The sequence below is a fragment of the Oryctolagus cuniculus genome, chromosome 5 (assembly GCF_051225735.1).
Source record: "Oryctolagus cuniculus isolate XC-2025 breed Fujian yellow rabbit chromosome 5, ASM5122573v1, whole genome shotgun sequence".
Lineage (NCBI taxonomy): Eukaryota > Metazoa > Chordata > Mammalia > Lagomorpha > Leporidae > Oryctolagus > Oryctolagus cuniculus.
In genome coordinates, this window is record NC_142871.1 from 74,883,359 (window position 1) to 74,895,669 (window position 12,311).

Here is a 12,311-nt window from a genome sequence, read left to right on the forward strand (position 1 = left end):
CTGGCTTCTGCCTGTTCCAGCCCTGGAGGTATCTAGGGGCAGGTAACCCAGTTGCAGGTATCTGGGAATGAACCAACAGATGGGAGATCTTGCTTCTCCTGCCCCCCGCAGACTGTCTCCCTTCATTTACTAAATAATTTTTTAAAAGGGGGGTAGGCATTGTCATACAGCAGGTTAAGCTGCCGCTTGGGATTCCTGTACCCAACTGGAATGCTAGTTTGAGTCCTAGCTCATCTGCTTCTGATGCAGTTCCCTGCTAATGCTTCCTAGGAGGCAGAAATGCTTGGGCTTCTGCCTCTCGTGTGGGAGACCCAGATGGAGTCCTGGGCTCCTGGCTTTTGCCTGGCTTAGCCTGATTGCTGGCAGTACTGGGGAAGTGAACCAATGAATTGCGGATCTCTTCCTCTCTCTCTCCCCTCCAATCTCTCTGTTGCTCTGCTTTTCAAGTAGATGAAAATAAATATTTTAAAAGAAACTGGTTTATTCTTGCTATTATTATGTATTTGTTTAATAATGTAATAGAATTATACTCCTCATAATAATATATGATGATTTCAAAGTATTGCTTATTCTTGATCTCAGCAATTTTTACTAGTAATTAAAGGGAACTATTACTAGACATTAAGCAGGCAAAAGTAAAATACCAGAGATACAGAGGTGTAACATTGGAGAAAAAGGTCTAGAGATTAAAAAAAATTATGAATTACAAGTATAGGTCTTTACCAAGAAGGCCTAGTTACACAAGATAATTCTTCAACATGCTCAAGGGCTGTAGATCTCAATTCTGTATCAAATTACTGTGACTTGAAAGGCAATGTTGCTTCTAAGCATAAAATGGATTGAGACACAGTTATAATTTTGTTCATGCATTATATATAGTAATAATTTATCTTTAATTCTAGAATTTCTGATTACTGCAAAAAATAGTAATTTTTTAACATCAGGATATAATCCATGTGGTGCTTAATAAATGTCTTTTGTTCTGAACAGCAAATATGCAAAGGTATCATACTGGTACAATTCATTCCTGAAGATCAATGAAGATGGTTCCCATTTCAGAGAACAAAGACACCTAAGTTCTTCCTCCAAATGAAATAGAATTGAGGGGTCCAGCACTGTGGTGTAGTGGGTAAAGCCGCCACCTACAGTGCCAGCATCCCATATGGGCACTGGTTCGAGTCCCAGCTACTCCACTTCCAATCCAGCTCTCTGCTATGGCCTGGGAAAGCAGTAGAAAATGGCCCAAGTCTGTGGGCCCCTGCACCTACTTGGGAGACCTGGCGGAAACTCCTGGCTCCTGGTTTCAGACAGCGCAGCTCTGGCCATTGTGGCCGACTGGGGAGTGAACCAGCAGATGGAAGAACGCTCTCTTTATATATAACTCTGACTTTCAAATAGAAAAATAAATCTTTAAAAATAAAATAGAATTGAGGCTGGCGCCACGGCTCACTAGGCTAATCCTCTGCCTGCAGCACCTGCACACCAGGTTCTAGTCCCAGTCGGGGCGCCGGATTCTGTCCCGGTTGCCCCCCTTCCAGGTCAGCTCTCTGCTGTGGTCCGGGAGTGCAGTGGAGGATGGCCCAAGTCGTTGGGCCCTGCACCCCATGGGAGACCAGGAGAAGCACCTGGCTCCTGCCTTCGATCAGTGCGGTGCGCCGGCGACAGCGCGCCGGCCGCGGCGGCCATTGGAGGGTGAACCAACAGCAAAGGAAGACCTTTCTCTCTGTCTCTCTCTCTCACTGTCCACTCTGCCTGTCAAAAAAAAAAAAAAAAAAAAAAAGTAGAATTGAGAAGACTGACCGCTCATAGGAAAAGTTCAGAGGATAATCAAGAGCACAGTTTATAACCTCAAGAGAAATTAAGGCCAAAAGAACAACACTGCCCTATTCCTCAGAAACACCCTACAACCCCTTTAGTATATAAAAGTCTTGATTATTCAGAACATACTCACTGGAATAATAACCTTGAAGCCTTTCTATTAAACAGCTGCTATTATAAGTTGTAATTCAAAAATATTTGAAATAATAACCATTTCACCTACTATCATGAACTAAATGCTTTCTTTGGCTGCTATTATACTAAGAAGTGCTTTAAATGAATGATCTAATTTAATTCTCATGATAAGCTAATGTGGGAGATACAATTCTCACTGTACTGACAAGTAACTTTGGGGTAAGTAATTCACCAGAAGTCTCAGAACCAGAAATTACATCAGTTGCCCCCACCTCACTCTTACCCAAGGCAGTAGATCTTTATGTGGATGACCAGTCTTTCTGGGTGGTCAGTGTTGCCTATTGTCCCAGGGTACTTCATCCAATTTTCTTTTTCATTTTCCAGTTTGGATGTTACATTTGGTCATCCAATCTCTATGGACAGAATCCATACAGATAACTATCTTGCTTGCTGTTCTGAATCCTCAGAGACTATTTTTTATTTTCACAAAATCTCCCAAGGCAGAAAAAGTAGAAGTACAATGTACTTCATTTTAGAATGAAGAGAATGAGAGCTTAATGACAGATTATTTGCATATATTGAACCACAAAATTTTAGATTACATTATAAAATCCATTCCCTAAAAAAACAAAACACTACACCAAATATCAAACATGTCTTTATATAAGAACAAGGTTAAAATATCCAGCAACACTCATGAATACAGATGGGGACCAAAGGAACCAGATGAAAATATAATGTCAGTTCTTGCAGTCACATTAACACACCTCTTCTCAGCTCTTATTTTAATTGAATTTTTAGTTCCATCACTCCTCTATGAATAGAAACATAAAATGCTTGGATCAGTTACACAGTCTTGTCAAAATAACCTAACCTGCAATTATAACATCCGGAGGTGCTTTTACAAAAATGCTGCCATGAAAACTTTTTTATTGAATTTCTTATAGCTCTTGTGCCACTTAAAACTTAATTATCCTTCTGCAGCTTTACAGAGCGTACAATATAGATCCTGAGTGTTCTGCTGGTACATGAATTATTTACTTCAAATAAGGTAAAATCATCAATGTGTTACATACATGCACTTATTTTATTCCATCAGAAAACTCTGTACAAAAAAGTTCTTAACCAGATAGTAAATTACCACTCTTCTCTGATTAAAGAATGCCTCATAACACCTGGGAAATATAAGGTTTACATCCTCAACTCTATGATCTTGATGTGATCCAAATTACATTTTTAAAATAGAGAAATGGTCATACTGTTTAATTATAAAACAGACTATTCACTCAACAATACTTTCTATATGCTTAATACATTTTCAGTCATCATAGAACAAGATTTAATGAGATACATGAAAAGATTAAAAATAGTATTTGCCTTCAAATAAGGTATATTCTACAAAATAAGGATAACATCTGCATATTCAATTATACTAACTATACTATATATACTAAATATATTTATACTATATACTTAAATTTACTTACATACTATATACTTAAAATATGATTATATGCGGCCGGCGCCGCGGCTCAATAGGCTAATCCTCCGCCTGTAGCGCCGGCACACTGGGTTCTAGTCCCAGATTCTGTCCTGGTTGACCCTCTTCCAGGCCAGCTCTCTGCTATGGCCCAGGAGTGCAGTGGAGGATGGCCCAAGTGCTTGGGCCCTGCACCCGCATGGGAGACCAGGAGAAGCACCTGGCTCCTGGCTTCGGATCAGCGCGATGCGCCAGCCGCGGCGGCCATTGGAGAGTGAACCAACGGCAAAGGAAGACCTTTCTCTCTGTCTCTCTCTCTCTCACTGTCCACTCTGCCTGTCAAAAAAAATATGATTATATGCTCTAAGACATTCTGTATTTTCTTCTATTAAGAGATGTACAAATTTTTCTCATGTTAAAATTCTTAAAATTAGAGTTGTACTTTAAAACAATATATACATTAATATATATATTACTGATATGTATATATTACTGATACTATATATATATAGTACTGATATACTTCTTACATATGCGAGAAACAGAACTAAAGAAACACTGTAGTTCAAGTGCCTACTTGTGGAGGTTATGAACATACAGATACATGTACTATTATATTTAATTCTTACAATAATCTAGCATTGCAAAAATTAAATGGATGGATTGAGTTTCCTGCTCTGGCTTCAGCCTCAGCCAAGCCATGGTCATTACAGGCAGCTGAAGAGTGAACCAGCAGATGGGAACTTTCTCTCTCTCTCTCTCTCTCTCTCTCTCTCTGCTTCTCAAATAAATTTTTAAAACTTTCTTTTAAAGATTTATTTACTTATTTGAAAGGCAGAGTTACAGAGAGGCAGAGGCAGAGAGAGAGACAGAAAGGTCTTCCATCCACTGGTTCACTCCCCAAATGGCCGCAACAGACAGAAGTGAGCTGATCCAAAGCCAAGAGCCAGGAGTTTCTTCCAGGTCTCCCGCATGGATACAGGGTCCAAGGACTTGGACCATCTTCTACTGCTTTCTCAGGCCACAGCAGAGAGTTTGATAGGAAGCAGACCAGCCGGGACTCAAACCGGTGCCCATATGGGATGCTGGCACTGCAGGTGGCGGCTTTACCGGCTACGCCACAGCACCAGTCCCAAAAAACATGTTTTAGAAAAAAAAAAAGTAAAAGGGGTTCTATTTTCCAAGAAAAAACAGAGGCTCAGAAAGCTGAAATGCCTGAACTAAAAAGTTGGTATCTGGTAAACCAAGACTTGAACCAGTTCTTTTATGTGCATCTGCACCACCTGTTCTACCAAAGAAGATACCGATATTGGTGAGAACACCAGGGGAGGGTAAACAAAGGAGCACAGGAGAAAGGGGAGAAAGGAGAAGGAAATGAATGGTTCAATACACACAGATATGGAGACTTCTAAGTTACACATTTGTAAAACGAGAAATCTGTGCCAGCTGGAAATGCAGTGTAGTGAACTGGTTAAGAGAGGGGGTTCTGGGGACTGGCCCTGTGGCGCAGTGGGTATAGCCACTGCCTGCAGTGCCAGCATCCCACATAGGTGCCAGTTCTAGTCTCAGCTGCTCCACTTCTGATCCAGCTCTCTGCTATAGCCTGAGAAAGCAGTAGAGGATGGCCCAAGTGTATGGGCCCCTGCTCCTTCATGGGAGACCCAGAAGAAGCTCCTGGCTCCTGGCTTCAGATGGGTGCAGCTCTGGCCATTGCAGGCATTTGGGGAGTGAACCAGTGGGTGGAAGATTTCTCTCTCCCTCTCTGCCTCTGCCTCTCCATCACTCTGCCTTTCAAATAAAGTAAATAAATCTTTTAAAAAATAATAAAAAATAAAAAAACTAAAGAGGGGGTTCAGGAACTCTATAACCCAGGTTCACAACCTGGTTCTGGTACTGTTTGTGGTACTGTTCATGGAGTTACTTTATTTCCTTAAACCTCAAATTCTTATTTAGTCCAAGGTATATAATAATGAAAGCTACCAAAAGTCTTCAAGTTAAAGATGGTAGATTGAACATGTCTACTCAAATGTTTACACTGACTGCAACAAACATCATGACTTCAGAATGTCAAATTTCTTTTTTTTAAAAGATTTTATTGTATTTATTTGAGAGGTAGAGTTACAGATAGTGGGAGGGAGAGACAGAAAGGTCTTCCGTCTGCTGGTCCACTCCACAGATGGCCCCAATGGCCAGAGCTGAGCTGATCTGAAGCCAGGAGCCAAAAGCCTCTCTCGGGTCTCCCACGAGGGTGCAGAGGCCCAAGCACCCGGGCCGTCTTCCACTGCTTTCCCAGGCCATAGCAGAGAGCTGGATCGGAAGAGGAGCAGCCGGGACCAGAACCAGTGCCCATATAGGATGCTGGCACTGCAGATGAAGGATTAACCTACTGTGCCACAGCTCCGGCCCCAGGATGTAAAATTTCAAAAGAAATATTTCATCATCATCATTTGATGAAATTATCCCACTGAAATCATTGTAAAGGAAGAAATTATTTCACTGAAATCATTGTAAAGGAATTAAAAAGCAACAGTAGTAAACCAAACACATCAAAGAAAACAAAAGGAGAAACAAAAATCATAAAACTTGAAGCTGGGGAAGAGATGGATGCACAATGACTGATTTAGTAAAACCAGCAAAGGTGAATTCCAATCTCATAATAGGGGAGAAAAAAAAATCCAACTGCATCAACAAATGTACATCCAGAAGACTACAGAACTGACGGCACCAGCATGAGGTTAATGCTATGAGCTGAATGTTTGTGCTCCCCTAAAATTCACAACAAAACCCTAATAACCAAATTGATAGTTTTGGAGATAAAGCCTTCGGGAGCTAACTAATTCAAGAAGGTGGAGCGCTCATGTTGGAATTAGTCACCTTATGAGAAGCAACAGGAGAGAGCTGCTTCCTCCAATTGCTGTCCTGCACATGAGGACACAATGAGGAGACGGTCATCTACAAACCAGGTAGCAGACATCACTAGACCCCAGGCCTCCCAGCTCCTTGATCTTGGACTTTCCAGCCTCTAGAAGTTTAAAAAATGAGTATGTCTTGTTTGAGCCACCCAGTCTATAATAGTTTGTTACAGCAGCTCAAACTGGCTAAGATAGTTGACAATAGAAAAATGAGGGGAAGATCTGCCTAAAAAGTAATTCAAACTCCTGGATCCCATCCCATACTCTACATGGCATGGCTATTGGCCCTGTCTCATCTGAGGCAGATTGGGTATTCTCTGGAAGGAATAAACCTATGTTTAGATGGGGAAACACGCACACTGGAGGGTGAAAGTGGCATTTAGAAAGCAAGAAGAGTGAAAGTTTTACAGACCAAATATAGAACACTAAGCTTTCATGAGGCACTCAACTCTGAATGCCAATGGCTTATATTACCAAAGGGAATCAGAAGGCTATTATGTGGAGAATATAACTAAACCTACAGGAAAACCTAAAGGTCTGACATCACAGGTTCCTCAAATAAGCAGCTGATTCAGATCACCTTACAAGGTACCCAACGGGCAACAAATTTACCATGTGTTTAGAGCTTCTGCCCAATATTTTCTTCTCTTTAATGCGCATGGATATCAAAGAATTACCAAAAGCTTGCAAAGAACAAAGGGGAACCACCAAAGAAAAAGAAATAGAAAAAATTAGAAAAGCAAACTAATTTTTTTTTCAATGTAGAATTTCATATCCAAACACACAAAAATGTTTTCTAAGTGTAAAAGCAGAAAAAAGGTGCAAAGTATATGCCATTGTTTCCCAGGAAGTTACTAGCAGATGTTTTCCACCTAAACAAGGGAGTACACTGAGGAAAAGGAAAGCATATAATTCAAGAAACAGAGTCAGCACAAGAAAGATGAGAAGGGTATCCGCGGGGCCAGTGCTGTGGCATAGCATGTAAAGCTGCTGCCAGCAGTGCTGGCATCCCATACAGGCACTGGTTCGAGACCAGGATGCTCCACTTCCGATCCAGCTCTCTGCTATGGCATGGGAAAGCAGTAGAAGATGGCCCAAGCCCCTGGGCCCCTGCACCCATGTGGGAGACCTGGAAGAAGCTCCTGGCTCCTAACTTCAGATCGGTGCAGCTCCAGCTGCTGCAGCCATCTGGGGAGTGAGCCAGTGGATGGAAAACTCTCTCTCTCTGCCTCTCCTTCTTTCTCTGTGTAACTCTGACTTTCAAGTAAATAAATAAATCTTAAAAAAAAAAAAGAAGGGTATACCCAGGTAACAGTGAAAGGAGATCCTCAATGGTCACTATGAAGAACACCCCGACTTCTTTCAGAAGGCAACACTAATAGAAAACCTAATGCGGCTTCTATAGTTTACAGCTAAAGGACAGTTTAGAAATTGAAATAGTGATAACATAGAAGCTTAAGCAAGTGAAAAAACAAGATGATTACTAACTCTAGGAAAAAACAAAGTTGTACAGAAAGGGAAAATAATCATGGCTTGATTATGAGTAGCACTTAGACTCTCACAGCCGTATAAAATGGAATAATGACCTGCTATGTTTAATATGTGTTCCCCAAAGTTCATGGCTTAGAAATTCAATCCCCAAGGCAACACTGTTGAGAGATGAGACCATTAAGAGGTGCTTGGGTCATGAGGGTTCTGTCCTAAATTATCAATGCTGTTGTGGTGGAAGTGCGTTCCCTGTAAAAGGGTGAGGTGCGCGCTTCCCCCTTCACCATCCGACACCTTCCACCATGTTATGATGCAACAAGAAGGACCCCCAAGCCTCCCTGGAGGCTCAAAAAAAGATCCAGGGCCGTCCTATGGCTTACCTGATTTTGAGTAATAGTCACTGTTCTCTTACAACAGCTAAATACAACCCAAGTTCGCGACACATCATTAACAACATGCAGAATCACTGATCTCCCAGATAGTCCAGGCTGTTTCCTTTACCTGAGCCCTACCTGGTCCTGGCTTCTTTTTTGTCCTCGTCAGGTTGCTCAAGTCTCCCTTATCCTGAAACAGAGCCCATGTGAGTCTGACCCATGTATGTTTTTCCATTATTAACATAACATTTTAAATAAGAAAACTGACCTCTTTATATTCAGGTTGACTCAGTTCTAATGTAACTTAAAAAACATTCACAATTACATATTTTGTAGAAAGCATAGTTTTGTTCAAACTGAGAAATTTGCATTACAAAGCTTTTAAAGGTTTATTTATTTATTTGAAAGGCAGAGTTTCAGAGAGGCAGAAGCAGAGAGAGAGAGAGAGAGAGAGAGAGAGAGAGAGCTTCCATCCACTGTTTCACTACCCAGATGGCCGTAATTGCTAGAGCTGCACCAATCCAAAGCCAGGAGCTTCCTCTGGGTCTCCCACGTAGATGCAGGGGCCCAAGGACTTGAGCCATTTTCCACTGCTTTCCCAGGCCATAGCAGAGATCTGGACTGGAAGTGGAGCAGCCAACACTAGAACCAGCCTCCATACGGGATGCTGGCACTGCAGACCAGGGCTTTAACCCACCATGCCGCAGCGCCAGCCCCAATTTACAAAGCTTTTTAAAACCATCAAGGACAGCTCTATTCACATGTCTACAAAACACAAACTGCATTTTCCCGCTATCATCTCATGAATTCTAGGATTTTATGTGAGTTTGTTGTGCTGTGGAATCCCAAGTACAGTGAGAGTTTTATAGGAAATACCACGGGCTCTCTTTTTATCAGTCTTTATCAGTCTCCTTGAGGACCAACCGGCTGGATTTCACACCACTTCCTCCCTTCTGGTGAGCACTTTAGGACTCAGTTTGGGGCAGGGGAGGGCACTGAGTTTGGGAGGTGCTGCAGACCTAGGAAAGCATAAGGCTAAGGAACCACAAAGGCCACTCAGCACCTGTGTAGGCTGTCAGCACAGGGGCTAAACTGGATGGTTTTCTACTCCAGTCTACCTGCCTCTGGAGAGTCTAAGATTTAAGCATTACCCCTTTATCTAGGTTGATACAGAACAGCCCATAGCTCAGGGCTAGCCCACTGCCTATTTTGGTAAATTCGGATTGGAACACAGACACATTTAGTTGTTTAGGTCTTTTTTTTTTTTTTTTTTTTTTTTTTGGACAGGTAGAGTTATAGACAGTGAGAAAGAGAGACAGAGAGAAAGGTCTTCCTTGCGTTGGTTCTCTCCCCAAATGGCCGCTACGGCCGGCGCTGCGCCGATCCGAAGCCAGGAGCCAGGTGCTTCTCCTGGTCTCCCAGGTGCAGGGCCCAAGCACTTGGGCCATCCTCCACTGCCCTCCCAGGCCACTGCAGAGAGCTGGACTGGAAGAGGAGCAGCCAGGACTAGAACCCAGTGCCCATATAGGATGCTGGCGCCAAGGCGGAGGATTAACCAAGTGAGCCATGGCGCCAGCCCCTAGGTCTTGTCTATGGTAGTTGTCACAGTACAACAGCAGAAGATTTTTTCTGACTCTCCATCTTAGAGATGTTACTAATATCAGTGTCTACAGTGAGGGGGTCAAACTAACCTGTTCAACTAGTTTTATTCAATCTTGCTTCCTGGTGTAGACATGATACTTCTCTCAGACAAAATATTTGGTTTCCTGTGAAAACAGACCTTACATGGCTGAATAACAAAGAACTTACTATAAATCACCATTCACTAACCTCTACTCATTCACTCACTCACTCATTCAACCTTTAAATAGCATTTACCATACCCTAAGAAAGCGTGTAAAGGAGTAAGATTAAGAATGACTTCTTAGCCGGCTCCATGGCTCACTAAGCTAATCCTCCGCCTGCAGCGCTGGCACCTCGGGTTCTAGTCCCGGTTGGGGTGCCAGGTTCTAGTCCCGGTTGCTCCTCTTCCAGTCCAGCTCTCTGCTGTGGCCCGGGAGTGCAGTGGAGGATGGCCCAAGTCCTTGGGCCCTGCACCCACATGGGAGACCAGGAGGAAACACCTGGCTCCTGGCTTCGGATCGGCGCACCACGCCGGCCACAACACGCTGGCTGTAGCGGCCACTTGGGGAGGGAACCAACGGAAAAAGGAAGACCTTTCTCTCTGTCTCTCTCTCTCTCACTGTCTAACTCTGCCTGTCAAAAATAAAAATAAAGAATGACTTTTTAAAGCATTAAAAAGTGTCTTTTTTTAAAAAAAAATGAAAACTGATAAAAAAAAAAAACCTATCATTTAGGGGGCTGGCACTTGTGGCAAGGTGGGTAAAGCCACTACCTGCAGTGTCAGCATCCCATATGGGCGCTGGTTCGAGATCTGGCTGCTCCACTTCTGATCCAGCTCTCTGCTATGGCCTGAGAAAGCAGTAGAAGATGACTCAAGTCCTTGGGCCCCTGTGAGACCCAGAAGAAGCTCCTGGCTTCAGATTGGCCCACCTCTGGCCATTGTGGCCAATGGGAAGTGAACCAGTGGAGAGAAGACCTCTCTCCCTCTCTCTCTCTCTGCCTCTCCTTCTCTCTGTGTAACTCTGACTTTCAAATAAATAAATAAATCTTTTCTTTAAAAAAAAAGCTATCATTTAAATAATAGCTTTCTTTTGAAAAAGAGATGTAAGGTAGAAAAAAGGACACAGGCATGAGGTTAAATTCCTTTAGCTGCGTTGAGCTACATGTTAACTGACATCTTAACTACGAATTACAGGGTCAGCAACCATGTCCAAGTTATCTCTGTGCATAATAAGCTGTGTTTCTAGGTGGCATATTAATAAATAGATTGTTTATAACTTGTTCTTGTTTATGGAGTTAATGGGCCTTTTTACCAGAAATGCAAATTCCAGACACTTCACAAAATAACTTCCTCTATCATCGAAAAAGCGCTTCAAGTCTCTTATGAAAAATGCATATAATCCTCAGGACCCTTAAGATATCTAGAACAAAAAAAAAACAAATAACCTTTTCAATTAAAAATTAATATCGCTTTAAAATTTTGACTTTGAGAAAACTCTTGTGATTAAGAGGTCTAAATTTTATCTTATTTTTTAGGATTTATTTATTTATTTTGAAAGCCAGAGTTACAGATAAAGTGGGAGGGAGGGACAGAGGGAGGGAGGGAGAGGGGGAGGGAGAGGGCGAGGGAGAGGGAAAGGGAGAGTCAGAGGGAGAGGGAGAGGGAGAGGGAGAGGGAGAGGGAGAGGGAGAGGGAGAGGGAGAGGGAGAGGGAGAGGGAGAGGGAGAGGGAGAGGGAGAGGGAGAGAGAGGCTTTGCATCTATTGATTCACTTCTCAGATGGACACAACAGCCAGTGCAGGGCCAGGCCCAAGCCAGAAGCCAGGAGCTTCTTCCAGGTCTCCCATGTGGGTGCAGAGGCCCAAGCATTTGGGCCATCTTTTGGAGCTTTTCCCAGGCCATTAGCAAGGAGCTGGATCAGAAGTGGAGTTGACAGGACACAAACTGGCACCCACATGGGATGCTGGCATCACAGGTGGCAGCTTTACCCATGACCCCATAACGCTGGCCCCAAGAGTCCTCAATTTTAAAACAATATTACATTGTCCTGCTTTTTACAGAACAACTGAGCAACAAGATGGGGCCCTCTGAGGGGCTGGCGATGTGGTGCAGTGAGTTAAAGTCATGGCCTGCAGTGCACTTGAAATACTGAAGTCACAACTTTACAGTTATCAAAGGGAACACAGAATATTGATTTGAGCAACAAATTTTAAAGTCAGTATATTTAGTTCACATCAGTGGAAACCATTTACATACCGAGTTTCATTTCCTTAGGTCTAAGGTAAATATCTTGAGATAGCTTTGAGAAATATTCAAATTTAGGGGAGAGAAAGAAAGGAAAGTTGCACTTTTTAATCACAATACCAATTACATTATGAATATTTATCAGTTGTGCAAAGCCATTCATTTCACCCTCACCAGGGATATATTAAGAAATTAAACAAAAGATGTCATCAACAGTTCATACAACCCTGCTATGAT

At 42.6% G+C, this 12,311-nt stretch overlaps 1 protein-coding gene across 3 annotated transcripts in view; it reads right to left on the reverse strand.

Annotated features, from left to right (window-relative positions):
* Positions 1–12,311, reverse strand: part of KLHL32 (kelch like family member 32) — a 251,473-nt gene that overhangs the window by 203,214 nt on the left and 35,948 nt on the right. The window contains exon 1 of one of the 3 annotated variants that reach the window (XM_089332871.1): positions 2,237–2,367. The exons of the other annotated variants lie outside the window; for them this stretch is intronic. The gene's annotated coding sequence lies outside the window, so the exon portion shown is untranslated. Of the gene's footprint in view, positions 1–2,236; positions 2,368–12,311 lie in introns of those variants that run through there. 3 annotated transcript variants of the gene reach the window in all.